Below are 15,401 nucleotides of genomic sequence, written 5' to 3'. Positions count from 1 at the left end.
TTTGTAATGAAATGTCTAATTTACTTTGATATTACTTTAAAGCTCAACTGTGCCCCCCCGCCCAAAAAAAAAAATTTAAACTACCCTTGCAGTGGGACTTCCCACACTACAATAGTTAAATGCACATGAAAGTGGTTAAACCCTTACATATACCCAGTAACCTCAGGTTATACACAGAGATAAAACATATCCTCCTACATGAGTTGAACCTGTTTATCTGTAGTATTCTCATCTGTTAAAAGTTCAGAATTTTGTAATGAAAACATATCCTCCTACCTGAGTTGAACCTGTTTACCTGTAGTATTCTCATCTGTTAAAAATTCAGAATTTATAAACTTGTTTGAGCTTTCAGAAAACAAGCTGAAATTGAACACTGCAGAGCTCAGTAAGGGGAGCTTCAAGAGTTGATTGGAAGGAAGGGACACACTCCTTGAAACAAAACTATACAGGATGAAATGTTGAACTTTTTAATATATTACTAGAGAAGACATCATCCCTAAAGCAATCCAGAAAAAATATTAACACTTTATTGGACTTTAAATATGCTTCCAATAGTAACTCACACAGTCCATTTAAAATTAAAAACGATCACATTTTTTATTTCAAAATATAAACTTCACCTAAATGAGGCTTAAAAGCATGTATTAGTGCTAAACAGATGTACATATAAGAAACCAAAGTCACATAGTTTCAAATACAAGTGGCCTGAATGTTTAAAATAAAGATCGTCACACATTTCGCAGGTTTTCCCACTTCTTCAGGACTTTTCCTTTCTCATGGAAACATCACAGGATCATATTGGAGATAACCGTAAATACTGTATATATATAGTAGCCATCGCATTAAATATGTAGTGTTTATGTAAACGCATCAAAACATAATGCACAAACTCACCCATATAGCAAACAAAATCCTACCATCACCAACACATCCTAACCCACCAAAACAAAATAAAACTTAACAAAGTTGGCCTTACAGATGTGAAGGTGGAGGTTCATGAGATTTGTTGGAGGTATGTTATTGTTCCTGGTACATTTGGCATGTTGGGTTTTTTTTTAATTATTTTCATATATTGACCCACAAGTTTTTTTCGAGATTACACACTATTGAGGGATATGCCCTGTTCATGTTTCATGTCTGAGGCTTACAACCACTTTAAGTCTAGGGGCTGCAGACAAGGCTGTATTACTTACCTTTTCCTTGCTCCAGCAAGCTTAGTCTGCTCCAACAATCCTCAGTCTGTGCCTCCTCTTTAAGCTGTTCCTGACTGTGGTTGCACTTCTGCCCTGCAACATGCAATGCAGAAATGTTGAAAGGCCTGCATTGTATGTGACAAAGCCAAGGCTCCACATACAGACTAGAGCTTTGGAGAGAAGAGAGCAAGACTGGATCTTACTGAAGTGGGGAGCAGTGTTGCCAACCTACCAGATTGAAATTCACTGACACTACACCCAAATTTTACTGGCACATCCAAGTTTTTACTGGCATTTTCAAAAGTTAAAAAATATGGTTTTAAATGCAAATTTTAGCATTTGCGCTACAAACAAGTACAATATGCAATTAGCAATGTGATTTAAAGTAGTTATTAGGTTAAAAAACATATTTCTTTTGTTATTTTTTATATAGTAAGTGCAGGCTAGTATAACCCATCAGTTTTTGTCACCTATATTCAACTAAAGGGATTTCCCCTTCATTTCTGTTCTATAGCCACCACAGAAAGTGAGGGGAAATCCCTGGGTCACCAGAATTTATGTCCCCAATTCTAAAGATTCACCTCTATTCCTATTCAGGAATCTCATTTGCTTTTGGTGATAGTAAAACATGGGACAAAATAGAGGATACATCTCGTTTGCCCCCACAGAGAGAGAGACCGCTTTGCCCCCACAGAGAGAGAGAGAGAGAGAGAGAGAGAGAGAGACTTCTTTGTGTTTGCCCCAATAAAGAGAGCGAGGGAGAGATTGCTTTGTGTTAGCCCCCACAGAGAGAGGGAGAGAGAAACCAAATTCTCCCCAGACTGCTTTGCCCCCACAGAGAGAGAGAGAGAGAGAGAGAGAGAAAGAGACCGCTTTGCATCCGCAGAGGGAGAGAGAGATTGAGAGAGAGGCCACTTTGCCCCCCACAGAGAGAGAGAGAGACCGCTTTGCATCCACAGAGGGAGAGAGAGATTTAGAGAGAGAGAGAGAGAGAGACCACTTTGCCCCCCACGGAGAGAGAGAGAGAGAGAGAGAGAGAGAGAGAGAGAGAGAGAGAGAGACCACTTTGTTCCCAGAGCAAGAGCCAAGAGAACTCTTCAGCCAGCCTGCACCAGGAAAAAGACTGCTAGGCCCTGCCGCACCTTTCCCAGTTCAGGAACGACATAATATGGGGCCTGGGGGCCACCTACAGTCTAAAGGAGGAACCATAAAAAACAGACTCAGTGCTGTTTCTCTTTTTGTAAGAAAAATAACTGATATAAAAAATATAAAATGAGACTGGGATATAGCCACACACAGGGACATGGGCTCATGGACACCTGGCCATCGTTTCTGCAAGTCCACTCTAAGCCACTGTAATTATTTCTGAATCTGATCTGATGCCAGATAAAACATTTAAAACACAATCTCTGGTGCCTCCAAATTAATCCAGACTAAGTCCTTGCCTTGCTTGCTCCTGGCTGAGTCCCCCGTCCATCTCTGGTCCGTCTCGCTCCTCTTTTCCAATGTTTTTTGGTGCTCAGAGTTGGGCTTTAAAAATAAATGTATAAAATAATAGGATGGATATACTGTATGTTTAAAAAGAAATAAAAATGGTGTGCAAATTGCTACAAGAAAAAATGAAACAATGGAATCCCCAGCTTGGCAGCAGGAAGCACTAAAACATCTATCACTTGTTCTATCTCGCAAACAGAGGCACACAAACGTAATATATACAGTACATTTTGTAGAGCCAATACAATCCTCTTAAAGCCTTTATTCACTAATATTTCCTCAAGGATTTCTATTATAGCTGCTATAAAAGAAAGAAGCTCTTGATGGCAGCAGTATTCTAATCATCATGTAAAATGCAACATACTTTCAATTCCCTGGGCTTAAAATATGTTTATTCACAAAGCAACTGTACAACTTAGGAAACTCAAGTTTTCAAGATAGAAACCGGCACTGCACTGTGTTGTTATGTAACATGAAAATTAAAGGCTTGTGTACATGAGAAAATAACTATTTCAAAATGTAAAACAATATCTTTGTGTGTGTAGCAACATTCGGAATAAACACAAGACAATATTGGAATAATATTAATTTTTCTTGGTTAGAATTTATTATTATTTTGCGGTTACATACATTTACATTTAAATGTATACATAAAAAGAGTAGGCATTGTAGGTCTAATAATATGTAGTCAGACAAACATTGTAATAATTATTTCTACATATCTGCTTATTTTAATGTGGATGCTTAAAGGGAGAGTGCATTGGTTTTTGTTCAAAGTTAATGTTTACTTGTTAAGTTTATAAGTTTAGTTTTTTTTTTTTTTTATTTTTCAAATGTTTGTGTACAATATATTTTTTAAATCAATCATATATACAGGTTTCAGTCATGATAGTTAGTTTTCAAAGCATGTTTGTCTTTTCTAACAAAGCATTTTTATTGTAGCTAGATGGGTGTGTCTGATTTAGTTAAGAGAGGATTGGTGTACCGTTCTTTGTGAGTCATTATACAGTGTGTGTAGTCTGATCTCCCTTTTCATCCAGGTGTATTTTGCAACACCAACTTATATCTAAGCACCTCCTGGTGCCCTGGCTCAGTGCTTACTATTTGTTGGCTAAATGTAGTAAACGTTCATTTATGCAGCATTTACCCATTTTAAATGCTTTTAACCCCTTTTTAAAGGTGTAGATGCTGTTCCCTTAAGCACAGAACAAAACAGATGCTTTGCTAAGGGCCTATTTATAATAAGTCATAGGACTCAATTAACTGTTTTTGTCTGTGTATGAAGATGGATTGATAGCATGGATTGTGAAAGACCTGGGGCACTCTAAAGAGAAAAATTATTCAATGCTAGAGAAAGGTGGGTTTGGTCACTCTGCACAGTTGAGGGGCTTAAAGGTGCATACTGTAGTTCAATACAGACCAAGCATACTCACTTCATATGTTACAGCATTGTCAGTGGTCTGAATACAAGGGGTAACAAGGATGCAAGCTGCGGTGCTTGGATGAGACAAATGAGAGCATGCGTGCATTCTGAGTTTAATATCTTAGTATAAACAGAAAGGGATCACAACACAGATAATTGCTTTCAATATAATGACAGCACAGGCCACAGTGAAACGTGTATCAATTTCTCTTAGAGAGGTTATTAGTACTAACATATAGAATACTGACACTGTTATATTAAATGCAAGAACAAACTTGTAATGAAACTGAATAAGGATAAAATAATTACTGTACAGTGTGACTAACCTGTATTAAGCAAAGGAAAGCACAGAAGAATATGTATTACTCACTTATATTCAAGTGAATATTAAAGTGAGCCTGATGATATTACTGTCCTGTGGTCACATAAATCAAGTTCCCTCTTGCTGCAGCCTACCAAGAACATTGCCGGGAGGTCTATTCATTTACCCACTACATAATTTCCCTTTTTAAATGAATGTCTCCTGACATTTAGTATGGATAAACCATATCCTATATATTCTAGATAGGTGCTAGGTTAGGTAAACATAGTTCTTTAGCTTTCCTGTAATCAGTTGAGCTGCTTGTGAGTGCTCTAATCTGCTCTGAGTTTCACAGACTACGGGTTTGGTTGCTTCCCTCTGCCTTCTAGATGGTTCTGGAAGGTAGTTGGCTGGGAGTCTGAATATGTATGTGGGATCAGCCAATCCCTGGGGGGAGGGTGCCCAGATGGTGGATGGGAGTGAACATAAATAATCTGAAGCCTGGCACTTCCCTGTTCTTTTCCCAGGAGGAGAAGATCTCAGCCTGGAGGGTTGCTGTCCTCTCAGGTTGTCCAGCTGACATTTAGTTGGAACTCAAGCAGGTCCCAACTGTGCAAAGCTGGGGGGCCTATTCTGATGCAAATTCTTTAGGAGCTAAAAATGGGTTTAATCGAGGATCCAGTATGGAGGTTTCACTAAGGAGAATGTCTGTCTGAGTCTGGAGGCAGACATCCAAGTTCCAGGGACACTGTGAGTACAGACCTAAGAGAAGGATCCTGGTGAGTGCTGCTGCTGTTAACCCCTTCTGCACTAATATTAATTACCTATTATTACCTAACAACCTTGTTGGACCATCTTCATATGTTTCACATGTGCTTGCAACAGAGATTGTACATTTTTGCTAAAGCAGCAACCTGCACAGTTCATTCTACAAGTGAAGTAATAGTAGTGTTACCATGCTTGTCGTCTTGACCTTCCTGTGCCTATGTGAATTTGCCATGGCTAATTTGGGTCAAACACTCGGTCAGAGTTGCTTTCCTGCTTCTACTCTGGCTGCTTCAGTAACTTGCTCTAGAATCAGTTGCTGGTGAGTCTCAAATACATGGTTTGATGTCCCTTTGTATGTCACTATATTTTTCACTTGACCCTTGGTATAACATGTGAAGAAATACTCCTTTTATAAGGTTCTTATAATAAAAAATAAAATCACCCATTGTGGAGATGACCACAGTACTTTTTGTTTTAGTCCCATTTTCCTATCAACAAACTGCTGTGGAATTTCTACAGGAGTATTTGCTGCTTCCCTCCTGAAAATGCAAAAACCTTTATTTTTTGATACAGAAAGGGTCCCCTTGTTAATTGGCATCTATTTGAATGTCCCAGGTTTTACAGTATACAGTTCTGATTTCTGACACGGAGTAACTTTCTTTCACAACTTCATCTATCTATTTACAGATATTGCTGTAGGTAATTTCAAGGTCCCATTCTGAAATATGTTAGTGCAAAAAACACAATATAATTTTCATTTTTGGAAAATGTAAAAGATAGGACTGTGTTAAGTAAATAAAAGGATTGCATGTATTATAAAATTATGATAATCAAAATTGCCCATAGGTGATGCTTTAAAAACCTTTACAGCACATTAATTTAGAGAAAATAATAAATAATGACTCAAAATGATTCCTCTTTCTCTGGCACGTGTGGCAATACTAATACTCCTTAACTTCCTTGGTGCAAACATGAAAGGGTATGTGTACCTACCAAGTAGAACTCCAGTGTAACCACAGTTTACCACTCAACTCTGTACTTCCTCATCTACTTTCCACCTCTGGAGCAACTGCACTTGCTTTTAGTAAATCAACTCCTATCTCTGCACCCTTTATCCACTGCTCACCTCTGCACCACCTTGTACAACACTGGTACCCTCTGCACCTCTCATCCACCACTGATCTCATCCTTCTACTACTGTTCATATCTGCATTCTCTGCATCCTCTGCATCCCTCTTTCACCATTGCACCCTCCTTTCACCTCCACCTCTAAAAAAAAAACGTTTGACCAAATCAACCCTTACCACAACTGCTACCTCTTCCATCTATGCACCCCTTCCACTACTGCAACCCATTCCAGCTCCTTTCACCTCAGCATCCCCTTCTACCACTGTAACCTCTTTCAATATTGCACTGCCCTTCACCACTGCAACCCCTCCCAACTTTGCACCTCTTTCCACCTTTGCCACCTTTCCAATCATCTATGCACCTCCATCCACCATTGCACTCCCTTCCACCATTGTGCACCACTAATCTGAAAAGATGAGTCTGGACTTGAGTCATTTCTGCTGGCCAGCACATTATGCTTCTGGTAGTGATAGAAATTGATGCCTTTTTTTCAACAACTATGTAACTTACAAGTTAAAGCGGTAGTAAACTCTGCTCCTCAAATGCTCCTTCTTAATACAAGCAGTACAATAAAGCTTTTGAAAACATTCTGCATTAATATGAAGCCCCTTTGCATGTGTCTTATTTATTTTCAAGTGGTTTCTAAAATCTATCATTTCAGGAGAAGCTGGTGCCATGTTAGGTAATGTCATTTGAGTCTGCACTGTGCTGTACTTTGTTCTTCTTTCTTTCTTTTTGTCCCAGTGTAATCTCGCGTACAGGGGCGAACTGACAACTTATGGGGCCCCCGGGCAATAGGGGATCATGGGGCCCCTGTGCCCTTGCCCAAACTCAAAAAAGCCTATGATAAAGGTACCAGGGGTATCTCATGGGGCCCCCTACTGACCCGGGCCCTCGGGCAGTGCCTGAGTTTCCAAATGGTCAGTCCGCCCCTGCTCGCGTATGCTTGATAAATTTTAGCAGGAATTACTGAAGGGAACTAAAATTTTGCAGGATCTCACTGCAGTGCCATAGCGAGAGGATATGATAGAACCACGGCAAGTAATAAAAGGTCCACCTGCACAATGAGTGTGCCATGAACAAGGGGAAATGTGCACATGCTCTGGTGAGGTCATAAAAAAGAATCAAGATGGATTACAAGAAAACGAAGAAGGTTAGGATGAATGCACACACAGCGATCAGTAAAGTGTTTCTTAATGATTCATCAGGGAGTCTTTACTACCACTTTAAATATAGTACTGTAGGTGTTTGCCATGCACACAGACGTCTGCACTAATGTTATACAACTGTGCATGCTTATATGCCCATAACAAATAATATTCATATTCTTTGTGAATCACTGATCAATTTCTAATATCCATGGTTAATTGTAGGATGGTCAAACATGGAGAGATTTGCCTCTTCATAAATGAACAAACCAACTGTAGATGACATGAGGCATGAGAATGCAGGCTGCACTGTTTTCCCTCTCTCGAATACATAACCATTCAGTTAATTAAATAAGTACACACACCATCTTTAATAGCAAATTATTGGCCGCAGCACTTTATTCATTTAAATAAATAAATAATAACAACATATTCTAAATAATTAATTAATAACCAAGCTTATATTTCTCTTATAAATAACAATCAAATAGCTCAGCCATTAAGGGCTCCAGCTCAAACTGAATAAATATAATAACAGTCCCCCCTAATATAAAGGGTGACAATACCACATAACGTGCCTTGCGACAAGGGAGGAGGGGGGGTGGGGAGCTTGTTGCACTGACACTGACCAGCTGGTAAAAACCCTCTGGAAAAGCTCCTAGAATCTTCTTAGTAGTCATGTGACCTGCCAGATTTTTGCCTAGGTCACGTGATGCCTGTTTTTTCGCGCTCATTTTCTATACAGAATTTAAAGACACAGTACGAACTATCATATATATTGTGGCAGTTCTGGGCACTCTCACAGTGAGAATCAAGGTTATACCCCAGGATTCTCAACCTAATAGGTTGAGGGGCTCCAGAGGGTTTACATACTGCAGAGGAAACTGGCTTTTCAGTTTCCTCATGTTTCTGTAAAGTTAGTTTTGGTATCTGGAGCCTGGAGATTTCAAAGTGATCTGGGAGGGATGAAATCTCCAATCCTGGGTCCATATTTTATGAACCCCCAGCACACTAATTGTACAGGTGTGTGCAGGGCTTTAAAAAACAACCTGACACTAGGGTTCTGGACTCCACCCCGGCAGAAAGGAGGTCATTGCCCAGGAGTCAGGAGAGCTCCACCTAGGAGAGGGGGGAGCCAGAGCAGCAAGGGGCTCCTAGCTGTGTGCAGAAAAAGCCATTTAGGAAGGAGACAGCTGTGAGCCTGAAGTGGAAGGCCAGAGGGGCATAAGTGTGTGTGTACAAGCCAGGAGGCTAAATATCTGGGGTTTTTTGAAGAGTGAAATGCTGAATACCCCTGTGAGGGAAGTTTCTGGAACTTTCTTTTAAATAAAATTGGGATAAAATGGCCCTGAAAAAGAAGAAAGTGAGTGACTGTGTGCTTTATAAACTCCACTCTTGATGCTAGTTCTCACATATATATACTGTATTTTCCGGCGTATAAGATGACCCCCTTCTTTTCCTGTTAAAATATAGTGTTTGGGCTATACTCGCCATATAAGACTACCCCTCTTCCAACGCACACCAAATAAAAATTAAAAAACATCAGATTTGATTTCAATATGGTATGGTATTTCAGTATGGTATTCCAATGATGGGGCACGATTCCTCGCTCTGACACCAATTATGGGGCTTGATTCCTCACTCTGACACCAATGATGGGGCACTATTCCTCACACTGACACCAATGATGGGGCACTATTCCTTCCACTGACACCAATGATGAGGCACTATTCCTCCCATTGACACCAATGATGGTGCCCCATCATTAGTGTCAGTGTGTGAGGAATAGTGTCCCATCATTAGTGTGAATGGGAGGAATAGTGCCCCATCATTGGTGTTAGAGCGAGGAATCGTGCCCCATCATTGGTGTCAGAGCGAAGGATCATGCCCCATCATTGGTGTCAGTGGGAGGAATAGCACCCCATCATTGATGTCAGTGGGAGGAATAGCAGCCCATCATTGGTGTCAGTGGGAGGAATAGCGCCCCATCATTGGTGTCAGTGGGGGGAATAGCGCCCCATCATTGGTGTCAGTGGAAGGAATAGTGCCCCATCATTGGTGTCAGTGGGAGGAATAGTGTCCCAGCATTGGTGTCAGTGGGAGGAATAGTACCCCGTCAGTGGGGGGAGGAATAGTGCCCCATCATTGGTGTCAGTGGGGGGAAGAATAGTGCCCCATCATTGGTGTCAGTGGGAGGAATAGTGCCCCATCGTTGGTGTCAGTGGGAGGAATAGTGCCCCATCATTGGTGTCAGTGGGAGGAATAGTGCCCCATCATTGGTGTCAGTGGGAGGAATAGTGCCCCATCATTGGTGTCAGTGGGAGGAATAATGCCCCATCATTAGTATCAGTTACACCAATGATGGGGCACTATTCCTCCCACTGACACCAATGAAACTTGCTGACCCCTGTTCCAGTATGGTGCTGCTGCAGCCAGCATATGTGGTTGCAGCAGCACCTCTGCACTGCACACTTACCAGCTGCTCCCTCACTCGATTTTCGCGGGTCCGCTCGGCTCCGCCTCCTTGCCCGTGATTGGCCGCCTGTGTGCCTTTACTGAGCTACAGTTCTGGCAGCCAATCACCGGTGAGGAGGCGGAGCTGAGCGGCAGGAGTGAGGGAGTGGCCGGAGTGACTGAAGGAGCAGCGCTTCCTGGACTGGATCGTCGTGGGATCGGAGCCAGGTAAGAGACAGCAGCCTTCTGCCCACCCCTGTACTTAGTGTCCCTTCCGTCGGAAGGGGGGGGCGGAGGCGGCGGCGGCGGCACCGCACCGCCCCCCTAAAAACTGCCGCCCTGACGTATACCGGGGTATAAGACGACCCCCGACTTTTGAAAAGATTTTCAAGCGTCAAAAAGTCGTCTTATACGCCGGAAAATATGGCATGATTTTTTTTTAAACCAAGGGAGGGGTGGCCGCATGCCCATGTTATCGGGCGCAAACTATTGAGCCCTCTTAATACAATAATGGGGGAAGCTAGCTCAAATCTTTGCTGTATTAGGTAAAAACAAGATAAAGAAAGTTAAGCCACCTGATCTTTTGTGTCCCAGATGCCATTTGCCATAAAACTGTTTTCCTTTCTTACACAGGGAGATTATCCTACAGTTGAGCTGAAAATATTTATGACAATCTTGGTTGCCAATGGCCAAATTTCAAGTAAACCTGTGTTTTGTCTGCAAAGGAAAAGCATCAGGTTCACTTTAATTTGGCAAAAACAAATAAAGCAAAAATTCCCAGCTGACTTCCCAGCCAGCCTGCAACAAAAGCACAGTGACCCTATCTAACAGTTCAAGTTAAAAACAAGGGGTTTTGTTTGCACACATTTGCAAATATATGTTTTAGCTGCAGTGGCCACATCAAGGCACCCCAGTGTACTGAAGTCCTAACTATAATTTTGAGAGTCTTCCAAGTTGGAACACATATAAAAATGGCTAGGTTAAGGGCAGGTGTGCCTGGAGGGAGCCCATCCCTCCTTAAAGGTACAGGGACACAGGGGACACCCAGCAGCCTGTGTTTGCCTTCCCTTTACTCCCCCCTCTGCTTTATTCAGCCACTGGAGATGAATAAAAGCTGATGTAAAGCTGGCTATACACTAGTAGATTTTAAAACAAATGTGCATACTAACATTCTTATTGCATCTGAAAATTCCCTTTGCACTTGAATGCTGTTTGAAAATACTTTAAAATACGGTTTGCTTTTGACATTTGATTTTTAAATGAATGGACTTTACCAATAGAAAACCATGTATACTGTTTGTTTGTTTGTTTGATGAAAAATAAATTTCTGATCCTGCTCCTTCAATTTTTCTCATCACGTTGTATGAAAACATTATTGGTTCAGTGTTGTTATATCAAGTGAGCCACATGCTCCAGAATACTGGGAAATACTGGGTATTTCTATAATTTCCTAGCACCTATCAGAGTGGCAGGGAAGTGAAAGAGTTAAGTATGTGCTGCTGGGGATGAAAGGGGGGAATCTAAGCAAAACTATTGCTTTGTCATGAATGAGCAAAGAACATGCTTAGATTGGATTTATTAATAATTTGATGTCCTTGTGTCTATTTAGTGTATTATTATTGCAGTTGCAATGTCCAGTCCCTTATGAAAACAAAATTGAATATATAATTTCATCTGCAAACTGCAAAATTCAATTCAAGTGTCATACAAAAAATAGCAATAAATGTGCAAAGGCCTAATAAAATACAGACAATTAATGTGCACCTTGAGATGCTGAGAGGTGCAGCATTTCATCACTTATTATTGTCATTTTCTTGAACACATTCAAAATTAATTAAACCAAGATTATTAACAGATAACTGGCTTCATTAACATACATAATTAAGATTTTTTTTTTACCCTGACCAAAATATGTTTTAAAAAAACTTAGCTAATTGCTTTTCAGAAAATTGTATTTACTATGTAATAAAGAGAGTATCCAAAGCCTCTTTAATAATATTATTTGTTAATGATATTGTTGTTGATTACTTTTCTGTCCTTCAAAAGCATTTATTTGACAGTGATAGAAGAGCTTTGTTTTCCTGCTTGTGGATGTGGAAATGGTGTTACTTAAATGGGAAAAATTGTTGAGTAAATCTAACATGGAAAAAGAAATAATATCCAGCTAATTAGCAAGTTAATAAATGTATTCATGGACACTAGAGTTGTTGTATAGTTCATGCAAAGAAATTATATGAAATAATAATGATCAAACTCTTAGGAATACATATTAGAAAAACTAATTAAGTTAATCAAGCATACCACATAGTGCAGTATATGTGAAGAAAATAAAGTATTTATTAAATCAATTTGTTGCCATGCAAAATATGTAAAAACTGCAAATCTATTGGTTCTAATGTTTCATTTGCAGGGATCACTGTCTTAATGTGCCATGTCTAGCTCAGTTTCCTTTTTTTAGCACTGTGATTTAAGGGGAAATGAGGGATGAAAACTCAAAGGAGCCGAGCGGCACCTGCACCTGCACACATTTAGGTATAGATCCCAATTGTCCATTGTTCCGAGGGACTGGCCCTCCTTAGGAATCAAATCCCCCTGTCCTTCTTTCCTCTTCAGCTGTCCCACTTTTTGATTTGATATATGAGCCTTTCTCAAAATGTACTTTTTAAAGCATACTTTGGGCTAAAAGATCCATCCCAGATTGTTGGAAGGTATGCTTTAGGTACATTGCAATTTGCTATTTATTTCAGGCATTTACTTTTCACTGACAATTTATGCATCATTTTATATACAGTTCATTTGCTCTAGTCCCTTCCCTCGACTTACATTCTAAGGTTCCTATCTGACATGCTCTAGGGCTGATGTAGACCATGTAGACTGTGTACCAGCACAGTTCTGAGGAAGGATACTGGAGTGCCTGGAGGAAACTCACATATGTACAGGGAGAACATTTAAATCCATGCAGATGGGGTAGTCACATGGATTTGAGCCAAGGACCCCATTGTTAGGAAGCATAAGGGAAGGGAGAAATGCTTCTGCTTTGCCTTTAAATAACATGGGGGATCCCCTTAACATGCTTGTGAAGGAGAAAACTTCTGGCTGCTTTACTTCTGTTGGTAAACAAACAGTCAGGGATTCCCTTCATCTCTATCAGACCCTTGTCCTGGAAGAGGGCTTTTTATAGAAGTTAATCTTGTGTGGTTCCTCTAAAAATACATACCAGACCTTTAACCTTCATGTGGGTCTGGAGTGCATGTAAAGGAGAAGCCATGCAAAAAAATGGGGGTCTTAAAGCAGAGAGCCTTTAACAATATGTTAGAATTTTCCCATCGCACATGCTCCATGGGTGCTGTAGCAACTACCATCTAGGAGCCACTATCAACACAAGTAAAAGCATATATTGCCAGCAGACATAGATTTTTAAAATAGCATGTCCAAAAATGTATTAAAAGGACCATATCACAGCAGGACCCCCTCATTAGGCATATAAATTTCCTGCTATGATGTGATCATTTTGATAATTTATTTGACATTATTTTAAAGATCCATGGGGTTCTGGAAATATATTCTTTGCCCTTTAACAATAAGGGGGGATCAAATACGGCCCTCCTATGTAAATGAGTAAGGGGTACATAGTTATAGCTATATTTATGGCTGGATTTTACTTCCTTGTATGGAGTCCTCATCAAATTTTATAGCTTTCCTCGCTAACATATATATATTTATTACGTATCTGAGAAACATCATATTGAACAAAGACTTCAGGAGACACAATTTATTTCAAAATTGACCCTTTAAAAATTTTGCATTGCAATTTTAGATAAACATAAACTTTTCTAAAAAAAACACAGTCAAACCACAACTGACTATAGTTAAAGAAAAATGAATAATAAACAATGAAACCGTAATGGCTGCTTTTGACATATTTTGTTTCCTTTTCCTCAATTTTAATGAGTCAGTTAGCTCTTAATATTGTGATCCATTTGGCTCTAATGGTCAATGAACTGCAGCATGGTTCAAAAATCTAGAATTTCTTTGTGGCTTCACATTCTCTCCTGCAAAACTCGGTGTAAATTCGACTGGTATTAAAAGTAAAAATGTTTTACTAAATCAGAAAAAAAAACAATGGCTGCTGGGAACTATGGAGTCCTCTGTGAGTCTTTCTAATGTGCCTTATCCCACTCTGTACCCCGAATATATGTGCAGCTGCTCAGAGAGCTACAGCTACAGACACAACCAGTATGGGATGGATACAGAACAAAAGTCCCACCTCTCCTCCTCAATAGCAGTGATTGACAGCAGATCTATGTCCTTCTCACTGGCTTTTTCACAGTGGTGTGTGCAATGCTCTGAACAGCTGCATATAGTTATAGAACAGAGTGGGGTATGCACATTGCAGACTCACACATAGCTTCATAGATCCTGGAGGCACAGATGGAATAGAAGGCAATATAGCAGAAATTAGAATATTTTTAAAAGAGAAGCAGGGAGTCAAAATGGAGACCTTGAGAACCCTGTACAATTTCACAGAGTTATATTGATAGAAATTTACCTACACATCCAGGGCCATACATTTCAATGAAACCTGCTGCACCCAAATAATTGTACCAGGCTGGTGTTATTAACCACTTTAGGACTGCCCACCGGCATTGTACTGCTGACGGGCGGCTCCTTCAGGCACAGCAATGTACTTGTACATTGCTCCCTGCTTCCATGTTCAGAGCACACGTGCACCCTCGATGACTCCCGTTGTGTCCAATCACTTCATCATTTTGTCAGCAGGTCCCAGCCAATGATTCATGGCTGAAACATGCTGATTGGCTGTGTCCAATCACAGCCCAGAGTCCTGTAATTGACAATCAACACAGGGCTCTGTACAGAGGGGATGATCTCTTTCTTTCTTCTCCCTGCAAAGCAGAGAGAAGCAACAAATAGATTTTTTTTAGGAAAATGCAACACGTAATATACACATTAACACTTGTTAGGCACACATTTTACCCCTTGATTACTCTGAGATTTTTGACCCCTTCCCAGCCAAAGTCATTAGTACAGTGACAGTATATAGTATTATCACTGATCACTGTATTAGTATCACTGGTGATTTCTGTGTCGGTCTTTTCCCTCCCAGTGTCAGTTAGTGTCAGATTGCCTGCTGCACTATCACAGTCCCATCACAGTTAATAAGTCACTGATTACTGCCATTACTAGTATAAAAAAAATGAAAATTCCAGTATATATACCATAGTTTGTAGATGCTATACCTTTCACACAGACCAATTAACATACACTGGGATTTTTATTTCACCTAAGACATGTAGTGGAATACATTTTGGCCTAAATTTATGAAGAAATTAGATGTTTTTATTTTTTTATTGGATATGTTTTATAGTAGAAAGTAAAAATATTGTCTGTGTTTTCCAAATTTGTGGTCTTTTTTTTATTTATATAATAAAACATGAAAAGCCAGTGGAGATCAAAGAAGTATACATTCCTCC

This window comes from Staurois parvus, unplaced genomic scaffold (genome assembly GCF_062004578.1).
Source record: "Staurois parvus isolate SC_StPar_1 unplaced genomic scaffold, SC_StPar_1.0 ptg000145l, whole genome shotgun sequence".
NCBI lineage: Eukaryota > Metazoa > Chordata > Amphibia > Anura > Ranidae > Staurois > Staurois parvus.
Note: the sequence above shows the minus strand (reverse complement) of the source record.